The following is a 19699-nucleotide window of genomic DNA, read 5'->3' on the forward strand; positions in this document are numbered from 1 at the left end:
ATGTCATGGAAGGACTTCCCCAGATGGCTCTGAAGAGGCCCCTCCAGGGCAAGGTCCTGGCATCACACTCCCCCCAGCCTGCCCCCCAGTAACCTTGGAGACACTGAACAATCTCCCTGCTAAGGGTCATCAGAAGCTTCCTGTCTGGAGTCCTGCACCCAACCCTGGCACAGGCCCTTTCATTTTCTAGAGTTCCAGGTGCTCCAAACTGGACCCACAGAAATCAGAATAAAAAGTGAATGGGGGGCAACTGAGGGTAACAGTGAAGAACCTCTGAGAACTTTGTGCAGGCAGTTTCCCCCTCCATCTCTGCTCTGACAGCTCAGGATGGTGCAGGGTTTTCCTTACAGCCTTCAGGGAGCGGCACCAAGACTGCGTGCACGGTCCCCCCCCCCCCGCCCCCCCAGGCATCCAGCGGGTGAATAAGGCAGCTGGTTGTTTTGTTCGTCCAGATAAGGCTTGGGAGCCTTCACCCAATCTGTCCCATGGCCTCCCTCCCAGATGCCTTCCACTCCCTTGCCAAAAGGCTGCTCTCTTAGGCAAAACTGGGCTGTCTTCACCTAAGCCGAGTCTCCCCGGAAGTGTCTCAGGTCCCGGGAACTTGGTGCGTCCGTGAAATGGACTGGTGACGGGCGTGGCGGGCGGGGAGGGCGCGGGTCCCGCAGGAGTCGTGTTCCGGCACTAGTGGGGCACCAGCCCGGCGTGGCGAGGCGGGGGCGGGGGGGGGGCGGCGGGAGACCCGGAGGAGGACGCGTCGGGGCGGGTGCGCCCAGTCCAAGGGCACCGGCGGTCTGTGGGCCCGGGAGGGGAGCTGGGGCCGAGCCCAGGCGGCGGGAGAGAGGGCGAGTCTGATTCAGGAAGTTGTGTCTCTGACATCAGGGGCAGGACGGAGTTGGAGTGAAACCTCAAAAATGCGAGGCATCGGCCGGAGGGAGGGCAGAGAACGCAGAGGGTGCGTTCCTCCAGGCCAGCGGCAGGTACGCGCGGCGCCCGGCCCCCGCTGAGCCCCCGACTCGGCACCTGGCTCCACGCGGGGGAGGGGCGGGGGGGGCGGGCTTCCGCACCCGGACCTTCACCTCACCCGGGACTGTCGCTGTCAGACGGGCCGCGCGCGCGCGGGAGACCCCTGAGCCACCGCGCCTGCAGGAAGCCCTCCGGTGGACTGAAAGGTGAGTCTCAAGACTGTGCGTTTGTGTTAACATATCTTAAGCTGTGTGTGTGTTAATATATTTTAAGCTGCGTGTGTGTGTGTTTTAATACATTTTAAGGTATGTGTGTGTGTGTGTGTGTGTGGTTTAAGTTGCCTTCTGTTGGGAAGGGAACTTCTAGCTAACTTTCTTTCTTTATAAGGATTGACCAGCCCCAGAGATAAGTGAGATTTAAGGATCCTTGGTCCTTCACGACTCTAGTTCTAGTTTGTTTCCCTTCTTTTCGAGGATTCTCAGCAAGCTGACATCTGCTTCTGGGCTGAGTCCACATGGGTTGGGGGTGATGGTTTGGGGTGGAGTTCTCTTAGTCCAGTTGACAATGCTGCCTGCCGGTAGGAGCTTTGGGACAGCACGACATTCTACTTGCTACTGAAAAAGTCAAGGCCTGAGACCCACTACAAAGCACCTCAGTCGTTGATGTTTCTCAATTGTTCTAAGTGAAGCCAAATTTTCAACAGGGCTAAGAAACCAGCCGAAACGAAAATATGGCCTGGAGCCAGGAATGGGAACCTGTCTGCTAGCCTCTGAGCCTCTGGGGGATTTACTGTGACACAGATTGCTTACTAATTTCTTTGAGTCTCTAAATGGTCCCACTCCCAGCCCCCCAGCTCACCTGTGAAGGTAGGGGACACAAAAAGACCGTTTCCCTAGTATGTTTAAGAGCTTCCCAGCATACATTGTGTAATAATTGAGTTAAATAAACTATATACGTTAGCTAGTAGGAACACATGTCCTGCCTAACCGAAAGGGAAACCAACCCACAGGAGCACTGCCCTAATTTCACGGAGACGGCTGGCAGCCAGCATGCTGGCTACCTTGCCCGACTGCTCCGCGGATTCTGTTCAATGAGGAAGGGGAGGAATGGTGCGCTTGAGAAGATCACTCCTTCCTCAGAAGCACCTTCCTTCAAAGCGGCTGCATTTCATTCACTCAGCTAAAGTTTGTGAGAATCTGAAGCTAATTTTAAGGAACCCTCATTTTGAAGTCCGGATGAATAATGGGAGAGCCTTGAGTTATAAGGAACAGGCCTGAAAAGTACCACTGATGTGTCATTTGTCAAGTTCCAAAGAATTTAGCAAGGGTCTTACCATCAATCTCCTACTCTGATGTGCCTCCCCTTTGCCCAGTGCTGGGCTAGCAAAGCAGCTGTGCAGGGAAATCTGATTGAGTACTTCATTTCCTCTGAAATTCTGGCTCCCCAGTCCCACCCAAGATACAATCTAGGAAAGAAATACAGGACAAAACAAATGTTTCTCCAGCCTCCATACTTTGTCAATATTTAGCCGGTAGAATAAAGAGAGAATGACTTCTGCCCTTTTTATGAATACTAAACTCAAGAGAATAATAAACACTCAAAAAGCTAAGTTACTGACTTCATTCATACAATAGTTACTATACCTACTGTGTGCCAGGCAGCATGCCAGGTCCTTGGAATCCAGAGATAATGAGATCGTTTCTGCTTTTGAGGACCCACAATCTGATAAATAACACAAGGTACAGAAACAAACTATAGTGCAGGATAATACACGTTATAGTTGGGGCGCCTGGGTGGCTCAGTCGGTTAAGTGGCTGGCTCTTGATTTTGGCTCATGTCATGATCTCAGGGTCCTGGGATGGAACCCCGCATTGGGCTCCATGCTCAGCAGGGAGTCTGCTTCAGGATTCTCTCTCTCCCTCTGCCCCTCCTCCCATTCTCTCTCTCTCTCTCTCTCTCTCTCGCTCTCAAATAAAGAAATAAATCTTAAAAAAAGAAGAAGAATACACATTATAGTTGCAATAGCTATGGGACACTGAAATGATCCAAAGGAGAGAGTGATAAACTCCCCTAGGAATTATCTGGAAGTCAACACTGCAGGAATGTTGGATGAGCAAGGTGTTGGAAATGATTAGGAAATGATTAGGGAGAGGGTATTTCAGGCAGAGGAAAGGGTATATGCAAAGTCAAGGGCATGTTGGAAGAACTGCAAGTAATGGGGGTAACTAGTATACTAAGAAGTCATTTTTGGTGTTTAAGCAGAGAAAGGGTATGGTCAGACTTGTGTTTGGAGAGACAACTGATGGCCAGGATGGAAGCTGGCCTGGAGAGATAGGAAGCAGAGATAAGGAGGACCTCAACTAAGATCATGACAGTGGGAACGAAGGAAAGGGAATGGATGTTAATGGTGTTTAGGAAATAGAGTCAAAGTACATCTCGTGACCAAGTGAATGCGGTAAGGGAGGAGTGAAAGGAACAGAGGATGATTTTAAGGTATGGAGCTGGAGATGGGGGGGATGGAGTGTGATGTCCAGAATGGAAATCATATGAACTAAGGGAGCAGCAGTCTTGGGAAGTGGATTGTGAGCAAAGGCATCTATTAACACTTTACACGAATTTAGGTTAGATGTGCCCAGGAGATGCCCAGGTGGAGATACATGGTAGGTCATGGGTATTCAGGTCTGGAGTTCAGGGAGAGATGGAGGGGGCTCCAATTTAACTATCCCAAATGTTGTGCATAAAAGTAGTGTTGAAGGTGGCTAAGGGAGCCTGTTAATAACACTATCAGTGAGACCATGTGAACACTGAAAAGTCTTAGATTTGGCCAATAATGATTGGCCTAGAGATATTATTTTCATACCATATGGTGACTCCCAGGTGACTCTCTCTAGACTTCCAAGGCCCTCCCAGGATGCCTTGCAAGATACCTAAAATGTTGGAGAGTATCTTGTGTTAAGGGTACACAGGCAATACAGATACATTTAACCAAACAAGTGAATCCCCAGAAATCACTTCATCATATGAGAAATGCATACTTTAGTTCAACTCTAAGATCTGCCAAGACCTCTCCAGAACTCATACCCCAAGTCTAGTAATTGTATCTGTATGGGAGAGTCCTACCATCATCAGAACAAGAAGGATGACTTTCTCAGACCAATTCTAAACCCTGATAGAATAGTACTTTAGGCCTGGCTGCCATGGCCCAGATCACAAAATTATGTGACCCAGTATGGAGGGAAAAAAACTTGAACTTGGAACTAGACACACATGGGTTCAATTCTGGCCTTGACCACTTATTAGCTTTCCTTGGACAAGTCTTTGAATCTCTCAGCTTCATCTCCCTTACATGTAAAATGGGGATAACTGGGGGCATCTGCATGGCTCCGTTGGCTAAGCATCTGTCTTTGGCTCAGGTCATGATCCCAGGACTCCTGGGATCGAGCCCTGCATTGGCCTCCCTGCTCAGTGGGAGCCTGCTTCTCCCTCTGCCCTTCCCCCTGCTCGTGCTCTCTCTCGATCTCTCTCTCAAAGAAATAAATAAAAATCTTTAAAAAAAAATGGCGATAATTGTTACTCTCCAGAGCAATAGTTAGAATCAGAACCAAACTGAAAAAGAAAGATACATTTAATGTGCTCCATAAACTGCAAGTTTCTATAAAAATGTAAGTTGTCTTATTATTATTACTAATCTTTCCTCTTAAAGCTACCAACTAGACAGACTGTGTACGTGTAGGATCTGGGGAGTATTGTAGGCCCAGACTTGCAGCTTTTTTAACTGTATTATAAAAGTCTCCTTCCGTCATATCAATGGCATGCATCTATTCCGGCCACTTCTTTTACTCCTTACCTCCAGTAACCGGAGCCCAAAGAAGTGAGTGCTCTGCTAACGTTTATGCAGTTCTTGCACAGCACAAGGACTCCTGGGAGCTCGTGGCTGAAAGCAGCCAGGATTCCACTTGTCAGGCCGTGGACCCAACCCCAGGTGCACTGAGTCCAATCAGAGGGGATGCTTTTTTCCTGATTGTCACCAAGGTGTTGGTTAAACCAGCACTGGCCCTGAATCTGAGCATCAGGTGATGGCTTGAGTGGATCTGTGGTCTTCTTCTGTCCCAAACAAGGAAGCCTGACATGATCCAACCCCTCTGAAGCTCAAATTTGATGCCAACATCCAAGCTTTCGACTAAACAGACTTCTGAGAAGGGTTGGCTGTTGATGAGCAAAAGGAAATAACCACAGGCTCAAAGACTTCAAGTGGAAAAACACTTAGAAATGAGCCAGCCCTGCCCCTCACTTCACAGATGAGCAAATTCATGTTCAGAGAGGTGAAGTGTGTCCTCGGCTCAGCAGCTGATAAAGGAGGGGGGACCAGAACCCAAGCTCTGTCTCTCTCCACTCAGGAATAGCAGACACTCTCTAGGGTTTCTATCACCTGGACCTTCTGTACGTCGTGCACGAGGACACACACAGGCACTCAGACACTGGCAGCAATGTAAAATGAAAAGGCCGCACTTGAAGGCTGAGCCTTCCCCGACTGGCCTCCAGGGAAAACCAGGAGCAGATCTTCCAGAGTAGAGGGCAGGTCTCCTCTTTAAGGCAATCTCCATACCACACCCATCCCTTCTGTTTCCTCAACTTCTGTCCTTAAACTTCTCACTCCAAACACCAGGCAACTGGGTGGCTCCGTCAGTTAAGCGTCGGACTCTTGGTTTTGGCTCAGGTCACGATCTCAGGGTCGTGAGATCGAGCCCAGTGTCAGGCTCTATGCTCAGCATGGAGTCTGCTTGAGATTCTCTCCCTCTCCCTCCTCCGCTGCCCCTCTTCCCTCTCTCTCTCTCAAATAAATAAATAAAATCTTAAAAAAATAAAAATTCCCAAATACCCCTCAAAAAAGGAGATAGCACTGGGTGCCTTAATTAACCAAAACCCCTTTAGTGTTTTATTAAACTTGTCATGAAGATGGTTTCGAGACCAGTGGACAGGTCAGCATTAAACAGCAAATACTGATTCACACTTTACCATTCCATGAGAAAGGCTCCGGGTGAATAATAGGAGCTCAGGACACTCATCACAGGCGCTGTAAGAGAGAGAAAACAGTGGCAGATAGACTTTTTTTCCCTCTTCATGCCGCAAGAAGAAAATCAACAGCCAGTTCTTTGAAGGGCAATCCCCAGGGCCACAGAACAGCTCAGGTTTCTGACTTTTCCACCCACATTGGCCTGAGCCATCTGAGCAGAGCACCACCTGGGGACTTGAGCGGGCCCCAACATAGCTGAGTTCCAAAGGGAACCTCATACAAACACGACATTTCTTTCTCAGGGCAACTCCCAAGGGGCCATGGCAGTGTCCAAACCAAATCCCGGCCCCTGGCAAGAGACTTGCTCCCACGATTGTAAGCAAGCTGCTCCATGGAGCTTGTTGCTAAGAAATGAAAGAAAACCTAATCATTGCTGTATTTCTCGGTCAAAATTGCAGATTGTTTCTCGTAAGCCATCGCAGACTTGCCTTTGCTCTTAACTGTCTACCATTTCTTCCCTCTAGGATGTTTTCCAGTTGACTTTTATTCTCCTCAAATACACTCCTGATTTCAAAGCTGGATAGACTTAAGGAAAGCCCATCAGCAACTTCTTTAGTTTTCCAAGCAAGTCATAAAAGAAAATTGGCAGAAGAAAGGGAAAAAATATAACAGCAATAAAGATAGTTGCATGTTAAAATACTTTTAGTCTTCAAATTGTCCTGAGAACACAGGACACAGGTTTAGAGGTAGGTGCAGAGTCTGGGGGTTAAGGTCAGGGGAAGAAGCAGTGGAAACTCCAAAGTTCCATTAGCTGTAGTGTTATGGGCACAGAATGACACACAGTGGGACATGCTGTGTCTTAACCCGCATGACATGTGACTGTGGCCACCGTAAACAGAGAAGAGAATGCTTCAATGCAAGTCAGGAGCTTGCTTTTCTCTCCCTGACCCAAGTGAGGTCTTGAGTCTCTGTCCTTCTGGTCATGGTTTCCTAATTCTGGCACTTTCTGCAGCTCCACCAGGGAGACAAAGTATGGGCTTTCAGAAGCCCTTCAGCTTGAAAAGCCCTGGCTCTAACCTAGAGGCTCCATCAGGCCACCCATGCACGGTGGCCTAAAATCCCCCAGGCACTAACAGAGGGCAAAGTCACCTTCCCAAAGATTTGGGACTGGAGAGAACAAGTGTTCAGCCAACCTTTGTTGGTTCCCTCACATTTTTAGTGTGCATGCTAGGCTCTCAATAGCCATTTGTTGAACAGTGGTGCTAAGAATTTGAGGCATGCAATCTGACAGCCCCCCGCCCCACCCGCCAGGTTGCTTTATGAGCACATCACAATTGTTTATTCAATGTATGGGACAGAAAAGTGGCAAAGCTGAAAGGAAACACACCACTTTTAAGGCCAGCTCTGCAGACTTACCCCATCTTGACAGATTTCTGTCAAATTTTTTTACCCATTTCTGGTAAATGACTGAGGTTTACACCCTCCCATCTCTCTCTACCTTCCACTCACGACCTGAAACTTTCCCTCCCGCCCAAGGCCCACCATCTGCTGAGTAGCAATGGCCAGCACTGCACGCCAGTGGTCTAGATTAAAACCTCCAGGCTGACTGCCTTGGTGACCCACACTATCCCATAATGAAACTGTCTCTGGGAGAGGGGACCCCATTTGCACACCACACCATCCAGACATGACCTGCTCCAAGCTCTCCTGGTTTCCAAACGAGAAACTCAGTTCCTGCCCTGTGGGGAGATTTGGCCCAATGCCTTCTCTGGTTCAGAAAAAAGGCAATGATGTGCCAAGTGCCTCAGGATACTTGGTGATTTCCAACTACCATGCATTTGGTAGATTCGCACGAGGATATTATTGACCCCTCTGAGGAAAAACTGCTTTTTACTGTGTTTGCAAGGGACAAGTGGCACAGATTTTCACAGCTGGCCATGGAAAGAACATCTCACTTCCAGACAGACAATGCATCTCCCCCACCCTGTCTGGGATAAAGGAAGGGGACACGGTCACAGAGCATGTGCCACATGAGGAAGGAGGTCTGATGTCCCTGACTGACATTTTCCAGGAATAAGTTTTCAGTGGTTTAAAAAATAGTATTCCTTCAATAATGAACACTTAAACCATTGAAATATGTGGTCATTCAACATTTGGTATTGTAATGAAAGAATAAATACACGCTAAAGAGAACAATCAATGCCATTTTCTTAATTACTAATAGGAACTATACCATTTTTTTCCATTTACCATCTATTAGCTTTCAAGAAATTTTGCATTATCTCTTCCCACTTTCTTTTGGAAGGTAAAGTTCACAATACATAGACTTAACTTTTTTTTTTTGAGAGAGAGAGAGAGAGAGAGAGAGACTGAGTGCACGCAAGTGAGGGCAGGGGCAGAGGGAGAGCGAGAGAGAGAATCTTAAGCAGACTCCACACTGAGCACGGAGCCCAACGCAGGGCTCCATCTCAAGACCCTGAGATCGTGACTGGAACCAAAATCAAGAGTCAGACGTTTAACCTACTGAGGCACCCAGGTGCCCTAAACTTAACTATTTTAAAGTGAGCAATTCAGTGGCACTTAGTACATTTGTGATGTTGTGCAACCACCACCTCTATCTAGTTCCAGAACGTGTCCATCATTCCAAAATAAACCCCCATGCCCATTAAACAGTTATTCCCTGTCAATCCCTCTTCCCAGCCCCTGGCAACCACAAACCCACATCCTATGTCTATAGATATATCAATTCTAGATATTTTATATAAATGAAATCCTACAGTATGTGGCTTTTTGTGTCTGGCTTCTTTCACTTAACGTGTTTTCCAGATTCATCCAGGTTGTAGCCTGTGTTGGTACTTTGTGCTTTTTCGTGGCTGAATAATATTCCATCTTGTGTAGACATCAGTTTGCTTATTCATCTGTTGAGAGACATTTGGGTTGCTTCTGTCTTTTGGCTGTTGTGAACAAACATGTACGAGGATTTGTTTGAGCACCTGTTTTCAGTGGTTTGGGGTACATACCCAGGAGTGGAATTGCTGGATCATCTGGTTATTTTATGTTCAACATTCTGAGGAACTGCCAAACTGTTTTTCCTTTTTCCCACATTTTTATCAACATCCTGTCTTGATGGTAATATGCATCTTAAGGAAGCATACTTTCCCATCCCTAGGCCTTTATTTGTGGCCTTTGATCTTATGCTTCAATGAAGGATAGAAAATCCTGCTTCTTCTTGTCCTAGAGATGAAGTTATTTGGATGCTTGAGAAAGAAAATATTTGGATAGACTATAAATTCTTCTTGGTGTAGCTTAGTTAATGACCGCACCCTCTCTGGAGCCTGGTCTGTATCGCGCTGGGCATTGTGGGAAGCACATCACCGACTTCCTCTTGCTCACTGGTCAGGACAGCTCAACTCTTAGGCCCATTTTACAGATGAGAAAACTGAGCTCTCTCCCAAGAGCTGAGTGCTCTTCCTGTGGCTCCAGAGTATTATCCATTAGCCTCTCCTACAAAGGAACTCTTCAGTTTTCCTGCCAGTAATAAATCAGGAGCTCACGGTCTATTTTGGCAGATGGATAAAGAGGTGGTTATAACACAGCATAAGAGATGCTATGAGAGGGGTCACAACAGGGACCCCGGGACCAGAGGAAGACCACTTAGCCCAGCTCTGGGGGACAGACTTCCCAGAGGAGATAAAATCGCAGTGTATTAGTTTATGTGTAAACTTTTGTGACCCTTGGTAAGGTTTGACTCTCCCCCATCACCCTTCAGCAGCACCGCTTGGTGATTACATTCCCAGCGCATGGGGCCTGGCACACGGTAGCTGCTCATTGAACACAGCTAATAGACACGTGTGCTTCTGCAGGAGGAATTTCCAGCCCCTGTAGCACTTGCATGACTCCAATACCTGGGGCCTACATTCCAACTCATAGGCTTTCTCAATTCAAATATGGCCCAGGGACCAGGGGAAGATGAGGAAAGGTCTGGAATGGCTTTTGTGGTTCCCTCTGCATCTGCACAGGCTCTGTGTCCATGGGAAGACAAGAGAAGAGGGGGAAGAAGGCAAGAGAGGGGGAGAGGGGCGGGAGGTCGTGCAAAGGGCATTATGAAGAGATCTTGGCATGCCCTGGTCAGGGGGCTCTGGGGTTGCGTGGGGTCCTAAGGAAGAAATGAAATGAACTGGTAAACCACTTTGTAAAACCATAATTTCTCCATCCATCTCGAGATTGTATTGTTGCTTCAGTGCCTCCTAGCTGATGGCTGTGCTGTGTCTGAGGCGATTCACCTCAGCCAGCAGGTACAAGAAGCAGTAGCTTCCTGGGAAGGTCTGTCTCCCCAGCTGGTAATTCTTGCTCCCTTGTACCAGGGACCATCCGTGCGATCTGGCTGCCATCGCTAGCCTTCCATCAGTCACCTCCGGCTCCTGTTCGCAAAAGGGGAATTGTAAAAATTCTTAGGAGGCCTGGAGGCCTCGCTCTAGATTGCAGAAGCTGCCCCAGTGTGACTCCGGCTACATTTCCATACACATTTCTTAAAAACTTGGTGTGTGCTTGACACAATGCTAGAAGCCATGGGGAATTTACTTTTTTTAAAGATTTTATTTATTTATTTGACAGACAGAGACACAGTGGGAGAGGGAACACAAGCAGGGGGAGTGAGAGAGGGAGATGCAGGCTTCCTGCTGAGCAGGGAGCCTGATGCGGGGCTCGATCCCAGGACCCTGGGATCATGACCTGAGCCGAAGGCAGACACTTAATGACTAAGCCACCCAGGTGCCCCAAAGCCATGGAGAATTTAAAAAACAAAACCAAATAGCAAGCAGGCACAGATCCCACCTTCCGCCTAGGAGGCTGTAAGCACCTGGGAGCAAATCCTGCCCCTCTCGTGCATGGCTATGAGAAACAGCCTCTTCCCTGGGATGAGAGTCTGTCCTGGGATCTCTGCTTACCAGGGCCACCACCCAGGTTCTGAACTGACACTGTCAATATCCCCAATACCCACTTCATTCCCTGGTGGGCCGGCTCTCCAGGCTCTGACCGACTTGCCTAAGCCATAACTACTGCTTTGGGCTCCACCCCAAGTGTGAAAGCACAACGCTTTACAAGACCATCTTGTTCTGCACAGGGGGGTCCTGGACCCCTCTACCTGCTGCAGCCCAGCCCATTATACCACCCGTGACCTGGCCCAGCAGAGGCCTCTACAAAGCGCATATAAGATAGCAGGGCTCGGGGTTGAGCATCTACTGTGTGCCAACATGAAGCAAGGGGGATTCCTGGAGGGAAAGCTCTCCAATAGCTTACAAACCAAGTGGAACCCTGGATCTGGCACAGCATCTGTACCTGACGTACCCGGTAATCTCTTCCTCGTCAGGGAAGGGAGGCAGGAGAGGGGGGGACGAAATTTTCAACTACGGTGATCTCTCTATAAACCATGATTCTGGAGAAAGCCCCCAGGCCACCAAATCCTTCTTCTCTCACCCTAGCCACTAGGGGCTGCACACAGGCCCGTCTTCGCTAAGGTTCTACAGGCCAGAGCATTCCTCGATGACTCTGCCAGAAGTAACAAGAGGCCTCTTTCCATGCTAAGCATGTCGCCTCTGCGTCCCTGCGTGCCCTTGAGCTCCTCACCGTTGAATCGTTGCAGGGCTCACAAGCCTGGACGCCCCAGGGGCCTGGTGGACGAAGCTAACATTCATTGAACATCTACTTTGTGCCAGGCACGGTTTTGCCACATTATACAGATTATTTAGCTCATCTGATTTCCACAGCAGTCCTGTGATGCCCCACATCTCTTCTTACCTTCATTTTACTGTTGAGGAAACAGAACTTTCTGAGGTCAGGCAGCTAGTGAATGGACGAGGGGGCAAGCTTCGACACCCCCCCCCCGGCCGGTGTCCCAAAAAGAGTACCGCAGGAGGTGTGGGGGGATGGGGATGATGTGCTGGGGAACTAGAAAGCCACAGATCAAACACAATCTGGCCACTGGTCACTGGTCACATCTATGTTGTCGGCTTCCAGTTTGCAGCCTCTGACGTAGGATTTGCCCCTCTTGGGCAAACGCCTCATTTGGTTTCATGGACCTTGTGCTAAACATTATCAGTATTGCTACATGGGTGGGCTAACTACTGAGTGTGTGTGTGTGTGTGTGTGTGTGTGTGTGTGTGTGTGTGTGTGTGTGGAGAGAGAGAGAGATCCCTTTGAACTTGTGCCAACTGGAACCGGCTTTGCTTACCCTTGTGACCCCGGATTTGAAATCGGGATTAATAGCACATTTAAGAATATTGAGAGGAATAAAGTGTGGCTGGAGTGGGGAGAGAAGGAGGCGGAAACTCACTAGCCTCCTCAAGTTTTCTTACACAATAATCTGCCTTCAAGGGCAAACATGGAAAACACCGTCTGAAGAGCCTTGGGCCCAGCACATCACCAGCCACTCCTAGCCCTGCCCTCGGGCCTTCAAGTCAGAATAGGCTAGGAGGCCTGGGACAGGAGAGAAAGTTTCCCTGTCGCAGGCCTCCGCTTCAGGCCACAACCCGGAGGGACCCTCGCCCTGGGGCCCTGGGCCAAGTGGCTCACTGGACTGGTAGGGTTAGAGCCCCGGGCTGGGAGACGCGCTAAGGGAGGGAGGGGCTGGAGTGAGTTGTTTGCGTATTGCCATGGTAACAGTGGGAGGTTGGAAGGCTCCGGATCGGGCCGCCTTGATTGGATTCTTTCTCTGAGCCAGCTGTGCTTTCTCCAGCAGCTGGAATGCCTTTATCCCCATCCTCACTTTTAATCATCCTGCTCTCCCTGCAGATGTCAACCCCAATCACACCTTCCTTCAAGCCTTGCCTGGATCTCTCATGGAATTAACAGCTTCCTCCTTGCAGCTCCCTCCATAACCACTTGTTTGCCTTTCCCTTCGGACACTTAACTAGTCCTGCTTCGTGGTTCTTCTTCTGTGCTCCTCCATTTCGCCAACAAAAAAATAAATTCCTGGAGTTCACGGTCTATATCTTTAGTTCAGCTTGGAATTCCTTCTCCAGGAAGTTAGCAGGTTTCTGCTTCTTAGGAGGCAGCATTACCTGGAAAAGCCTAGAAAGGAGAGAAGGTCTTCATGGACAGGGTGGCTACTGAACATACATGCATTGAATTGAATTGTCTGCTGCCCTCCTGCAGAGAGTGGAGATGGTGGTTCTTGGCCCCAATTGTGTCAACAACGCAGGCTCGGGGAAGGAAGGAAAGAGCTAGCAAGGGGAGTCACTCCCTCTAGGAAGAAACAGGGAGAGCCTTTTGCAGTAATAAAAGTGATGTACGTAGTGAGTGCTACACACACGCATACTCTACTCAATCGGCTTGGTAACCAGAAATTACCAAATGAAATGATACCAATTCATGAACACCAAAGTGTGTCAGAAAGACACCTAACCAGGGCATTTCAAGAACACGGTGGTAGGTCACGACTTTCAATATGGCACCCTGTGAGGTCAAGTGCAATCTCCACCTGGGCCCAAAGATCTTTGGAAGCAAGCTCTCACTGCTGTCATCTCAGTTTCTTGGCACTGATAGCCCAGCTGGAGATCCAGAAATAGCCAGTCACCAAAAGAGGCCTGCAGAGTCTGCCAATACTCTGGAATGCCCAGGAGCATCTGATACGTAAGCACACTCTGAGCTCAGGTTGAAAGCGTTCTCCAGACCCAGACTATGGAAAATCCAGTTGGTGGATTTTCTTCCAAGTATCTTCTTCCATCTGACCACAGTGTTGTGTGTGAACCCAGAAAACAGCATGGCAGAGAGGAACACGCCCTGGATATTTGGGGGAAGAAGAATTACCACATCATCTTTAATCATCTATGAGACCTTGGGTGTTTAACTTCAGTGAGTCTGTTTCCTCACCTATAAAAATGTCCATTCATTAATTCAGCAAATATTTTCCAAGAGCAAACATGTCCCAGATGCCGCGATGGAAATAGATTCTGTCTAGAAAGGAAGAAAGATGATTAAATCAATAATTAGCCGAAAGCAGGTAGGGGCTATGGTTAGCAGTATGAGGACAGTGAGGGGCGCAGGGCGGGGGCTCTCACCTTCATGAGGTCATAGAAGGCTTCGCAAGGGGAACCATATTTCTCCGAGACTTCAATGAATAGAAACCAGGAGATTCGGTGGTAGTGGCTGGAGTGGGATTGGGGGAGGGCTGGAGCTTCTAGGGACAGAAGCTTGTGGAAACCCCAAAGCAAGAGAGGGACCACAAATCGCAGGGAGTCTGAGAGAGTAAACTGCAGAAGTGACAGGTTACCATCGTTTGCTCCTCTCTTGTGGCTTTGTAGGAGTTGGTGCAGTGAAGACAACATTACACCGGGAAACTAGAAGACTGTGGCCCTGTCTGCCCTTGGCCGCTAACCGGCTTTGCAATTTTCAACAAATTTTGACCAAATTCCTGCTCCTTAGTTCATTCATCTGTGAAATAGGGCAAGAAATTCCTCCTCTCCTCACATTACTGTAGATTGAGTAAAGAAATGTTTGCAGAAGCCCTTAAGAAATTAAAATGAGCTCTAAGTGCAAGGTCTTTGATAGGACTTCCTCCAGTCATAAATAAATGCAAGCCCATTTGGGCATCAGTTCTCAGACTCGCATTAGGGTTTTACCCCCACCCCCCGCCCGCATTCCCAAGGGATCACGAGATAAATAGTAGTTTCTTTCCGATGGGTTTGGTGATATTTCATTTCAGTTCATAATCGGATTTTGTGCAAGAAGGAAAGTAGGCTATTAATAAAACTTTTTTTAATTGTAATGTTTGTGATGACTGAGCCTGGCTGGTGAGGGCAGACTGCCCGCGAGCCCAGGGGTGGGGGCTGACTCCCGCGTCATCCCCGGCTCTAGCCACGGCACACGTCCAACGACGAGAGGGACCGGGTTAAGAGCCTATGGCCTCTGAAACCCTGACACTGCTGTGTCTTCTCTGTTCCCCAACTTTCTGGGCCTCCCTGGCACCCATTACAGCGAAACTATGTTCAGCTTCAAAGGCCTCTGCAGTCCCACCTCGTTCCCCCGCTCTTCCCCGGGGGGGGGGGGGGTTCTGTATGTGCTGGTCTGTCACCTGCACTCTTGCTCCCCCTTCTAGCCAGCTCACCCCAACTTCTCTTTCCCCACCCAACCGTCCGACCCTCTCTGTGACCAGGATATCCCATCCTCACAGAGGAGTCACCTCAGCCTCTGATTCCAGGGTGCAGGGGGCCCCCCTTCAGATCCAAGACAGCATTGATCCCTCTCCCTCCTAATGGTGGGTGCACTTTGGCATTTTCTGATATTTACTTTAGCCTTCAACTGCCTTTATTATTTTTGAAAATTATACTTGGAAGAGCATTTTCAGTTTATAAAAGAGCTATGCATATTATTGTTTGGCTTTCATAGCAAGCAAGGCTGCGAGGGGGATGAAGTCCGTGGGATTATTACCTTCCCAACTGTGAAGGGAGGGGCCCGCAGTTGGGGGTGGGCAGCGACTTGCACGGCAAGTCTCTGGTCCCTGACCTCTCCCAGGGTAGGAACCTCCATACACCTCTGTGTGCTCTTCCCCCCCAGCACCAAGTTGATCACATAGTAGTTACTTAACTAACATGTCTTGAAATGAAATCCATATGCAACTTCAGGGAAAGTAATTCAAATAGCAAATTTTATTGATGGCAATAGCTGCTGTAAGTTCTGTCGGCTTCTTCAGATACAAAGAACAATATGCCTGCAGCCTTGCTTTTATTATGATGACCCCGTAAACAACCCAAGGGAGACTCGCACACATTCCATCCAAACCTCCCCACCCCCACCCGGGGTCAATCCAAGGGCAGTCACAGATACAAGTACCATTCCCTCTGCTCCCACCAAGCAGCAGGGGGGCCCCAAGGCCTCCTGGCAAAGGATGGAATGTGCTTGTCAGAACTTGCTCAGCAGGGTGGACATGCTCAGCCAGCCCTTAAAAACCAGGGGTCATTTGGGCAGAAAGGGGATCCCGAATGCCCAGCACCACTGCACAGCCAGGTGCAAGAGCCACCCAGGTGGGAGTAGGGTGGGTTGCTGTCCATCCATCCAGGGTGGGGTGGAGGCAGGAAGACCTCCCAGCATAGGAGCTAATGTCCCAAGAATTTCAGGCCACTTTGACTACCTGGCAGAATTGAGGCATGGTATTTTTTGCTATGTCCCAACATCTGCCTGGAATGATACCGATTATGACCCTAAATATTTGTACAGTTCCTAACAGCCTAGGAGCACGCTCACATACATTGTCTGTTTTGACCTAAGGACCTGTGAGGCAGGTATTCACTACCAGCTATTTGTTTCCTTCAGAAGGTGTGTTCATGTGATCAAACCTTCGGTACCAAAGGAATGAGAGAAAAGGCACTCTTCCATCCCTGGCCCCAGTGTCCTTCCATCGAGGCAACACGTATTTTTATCACTTTCTTGAGTATTTGTCTGGATTTTCCCCCATTTTAGAGATGGAGAAACTGAGGCCCAAAGTGAGTGAATTACCTCCCAAGGATGCACACTGAGTCACAGGTGAGAATTTGAGCTGACTTCTCCTCCCACAGTCTATGAGCTTCCCCTCTACTCACGGCTCTCAGCCTGTCTTTTTGCCAAGAATTCAGCTCCTATGAAAACCTACAGGAGCATAAACAAATAAAGCCAGACAAAAGTCAAAGCCAGAACTGGAGCCCCACAGGCTCTCCCCTGAGGAGCAGAACTGCCTCCCCTATGAGGACCCTACAAGGACACCTGCCTCCCTCTCTGGCTCCTCTAAGCCAACTCCCTCCCTGGGACCCCCCACCCCACCTCCCTTCTTACCAGCAGAGACAGGACCACACCTTCAGGACCCTTTGCTCTATCAAAGTGTTTCCACACAATGTCCTATTTCTTCAAGACCCTGATACTGAGTTGGTCTGAGTTAAAAAAAAAAAAAATGTATTCTGGGCTGCTTATGGGAGGTAAAGCTTAAAAGCTGGTGCAGAGCCTGAAAGCAGCCCAGCCCCTGGGCCACCCATGGAGAGCTCAGCTCCACGGCCTCGCCCACCATCCCTGCACTCCCAGATGCCCCGTGTGCTTTCTAGAGGGTCTTCCCGAAAGCTCTGAGGTCTCCAGGCAAGGATGGAGCAGAGGTGGTGGGTCGGGGGGAGCGATGAGGGGGGTTGAGGGAAGGGTGTCTGTGTGTGTGTGTGTGTGTGTGTATGGTAGTATCTACGCCTCCCCACCCCCCAAACAATCCCCAGCTCAGGCAGTTTCTTGGACTCTTACTCCCAAATCACATATTTGCGGTACCTGTAGCCTCCTTTGGGAAGGGCATTCCAGGGGCCAAGAGGAAGACATTTGGGGGCGAGAGTAGGCAAATGAAGAAGATTAACAGTGGGGTGAAGCCACCATCAGTTCCAGAATTTCTCTATAACAGGAGTTTAGGAATAACAATCTATCTGCACAAAAGCACCTAAGCTGCATTTGATGAAACTGAAACAATGTCATCTGTATCAAAGGAAGAGGGTGCTGTTTGCAGACTCCTGTGTCCTCCACATTCACCGACAATTATTTATCGAAACTGTTTAAAAAAAAAACCCCACAAAACTCTCCATGTGACATTAGGGATGCAGATGAAAACCCATGCAGACAGGAAGTGAGGGTCCATCTTCCAGAAGCATGAACTCCTGCACACCCCACCCTCCAGAGCGCGTGGCCCAAAGCCTGGCGAGTCTGAAATATTCCACATTGTGCATTCCGCAGGGGTGAGTTATGATTGGAATGAGAGTATTTCTGCTTACTCCCTCTATGATTCGGCCTTTATGTTTCCAGCCTTAATATTATAGTAACGTAGCTTTTGGCTTGTAATTGCCCTGAACGTTTGTGAACATCAAATGGAAGGAGGAAATGGAAGAGAAAAGAAAATCGTATCTGTATTGCTTTTGAGTTGCATAATTGTATATTTTTGCCACCCCATTAGTTTTCAACTATTCCAGCCTATAAAATTCTCTTCCACCACCACTAAGAAAAATAAAAATAAAAATAAAAAGCCAATCATTCAGGCCTGGCTGCGAAGTGTGAGAACACGAAGTTCTCTAGTATTAAAGAGAATTACATGACTTTCGGTTTAAGGCCTATTTTTTTAATGACCGCCTGTGTGGGAGACCCTGATTCACACAAGCGCTTAATTGTCTTCTTGCTTTTCCAAAAAACACTCTTTCCCTCCGAGAGGAGATGACATTTGAGGACTTAAGTGTCCGTGGGCCGGCTCAGCCACAGAGAAGGCACCACCCCTCCAAAACAGCTCCTAACTTAAAGATGACCTCAGACCCCAAGCTCACACTTTCCAAAAATAAAACGGCACCTAGGCGCTTCATCACACCCACAAAAATTGACTCCAAAATGTTTTACCAAATAATTTTGAAAAGTGAAAATGAGAGCTGTTGTAAGCCAGGTAATTCACGGTAACCATGGCTACGGGTTTTATTGCACTAATACCAGGATGTGGTCAGATCAGATACATACCGGCAGCGAACACGAATGTGAGTGGTGTCAGTGTGTGTGCCCAGAAGTTCTCCAAACTGGAAACCTAGCTCCTAATGACTGTGATTCATAGAGGACAGGGTGGGGAGCAGGGGTTCAGAGGGTGGAGGGCCGCATCCCAAAGAGAAGCTCGGGGTTCTAATTTTAGCTTTAATTCAGCTCTTCAGCATAATCCTCTAACACCACTACCTTGCCTTTCGATCGCAATTTTCCCTTCTCAGTGATCTCTCGTGTCTTGCTGTTCTTCACAACAATCTTGAGAGAGATCTGGGACAGCGAATGGCCTTGTTCCTCAGACGAGGAGAGGGCTGGGAGAGCTTGCCTGGTTTGCCCGAGGTCAGAGGGTTGGAGGACAACCGAACCAGGACTGGAACTGGATCCTCTGACTCCGAGCTTCATATTCTCTCTGCTGCACCCCTCTGCCAGCCTTTTGTGTTGTGCTTGGGACATTTTGATCCACATTCATTCCTCTTGCAGACATCCTTCATCCTTATTATTTGTATGATTAGCCAAAGATCAAGATCAGTCAATCAAAGTGGAGATTATGGCTGGAGAGTACAGCTTTTGCCTTTTGCTTTTCGTCCTCATTTCTCCTTTTCAAGCCCCCGGCCTTGCTCTCCCCGACATACATTACAGCGCAAAGAATAGGGAATGTAGTCCCTTACTCCCCACGACGTTTGTAACCCGGGGGCTGTAGGCTTTCAATGTGTCCAGGTACAAGGTAGGGGATAGGACTGGGTGAGGCTAGCAGGGTGGGACAGGGTGTCAGATGAGGGTTAAGGAGGGAACACAGGACCTTGTGGCTGGGTAGGAGTTTAGGTTGGTGGCCAAATTTGGGGGCTAGCTAAAAGTTGATAATTTTACATGAAGTTAGAGGAGGGAAAAAATAAAGTAGGAAAATAAAATAGAATAAAAGTGCCTATGGGTTGGATATAGCTCTTGGACCACCCATGGGCACTCACAGGGATTTTACGCTTTTGGGTCCCCGATACCTGCTGTCATATGTGATATTGTATTTCTCTTCTTACATTTTTGGTCCTATTAAAATGGGAGCTCCTTGAGGTCACAGAGGACACCTTCATCAGTCAAGAGTGTACCCCTAGGTTGTGGCACACGTGGCAGGCTTTCAGACGTCTGATGGGTGACGGATGTGGTCAACACCCCACGTCATCTGAGAAGAGAAGGTCCAGAGATGGAGTCGTCAGCTTCCTGAGC

General features: G+C 48.6%; 1 protein-coding gene across 10 annotated transcripts in view; it reads left to right on the top strand.

Annotated features, from left to right (window-relative positions):
- The first annotated feature begins 462 nt into the window (after positions 1-462).
- KIAA0040 (KIAA0040 ortholog) overlaps positions 463-19699 on the top strand; it is a 62812-nt gene continuing 43575 nt past the window's right edge. For 5 of the 10 annotated variants that reach the window (XR_003522998.2, XR_003523001.2, XR_003523003.2 and 2 more), the window contains exon 1: positions 621-1169. The gene's annotated coding sequence lies outside the window, so the exon portion shown is untranslated. The other 5 variants (XM_035722162.1, XR_003523006.2, XR_003523005.2 and 2 more) reach the window with 5 other exon arrangements.

Source organism: Zalophus californianus, chromosome 10 (genome assembly GCF_009762305.2).
Source record: "Zalophus californianus isolate mZalCal1 chromosome 10, mZalCal1.pri.v2, whole genome shotgun sequence".
Lineage (NCBI taxonomy): Eukaryota > Metazoa > Chordata > Mammalia > Carnivora > Otariidae > Zalophus > Zalophus californianus.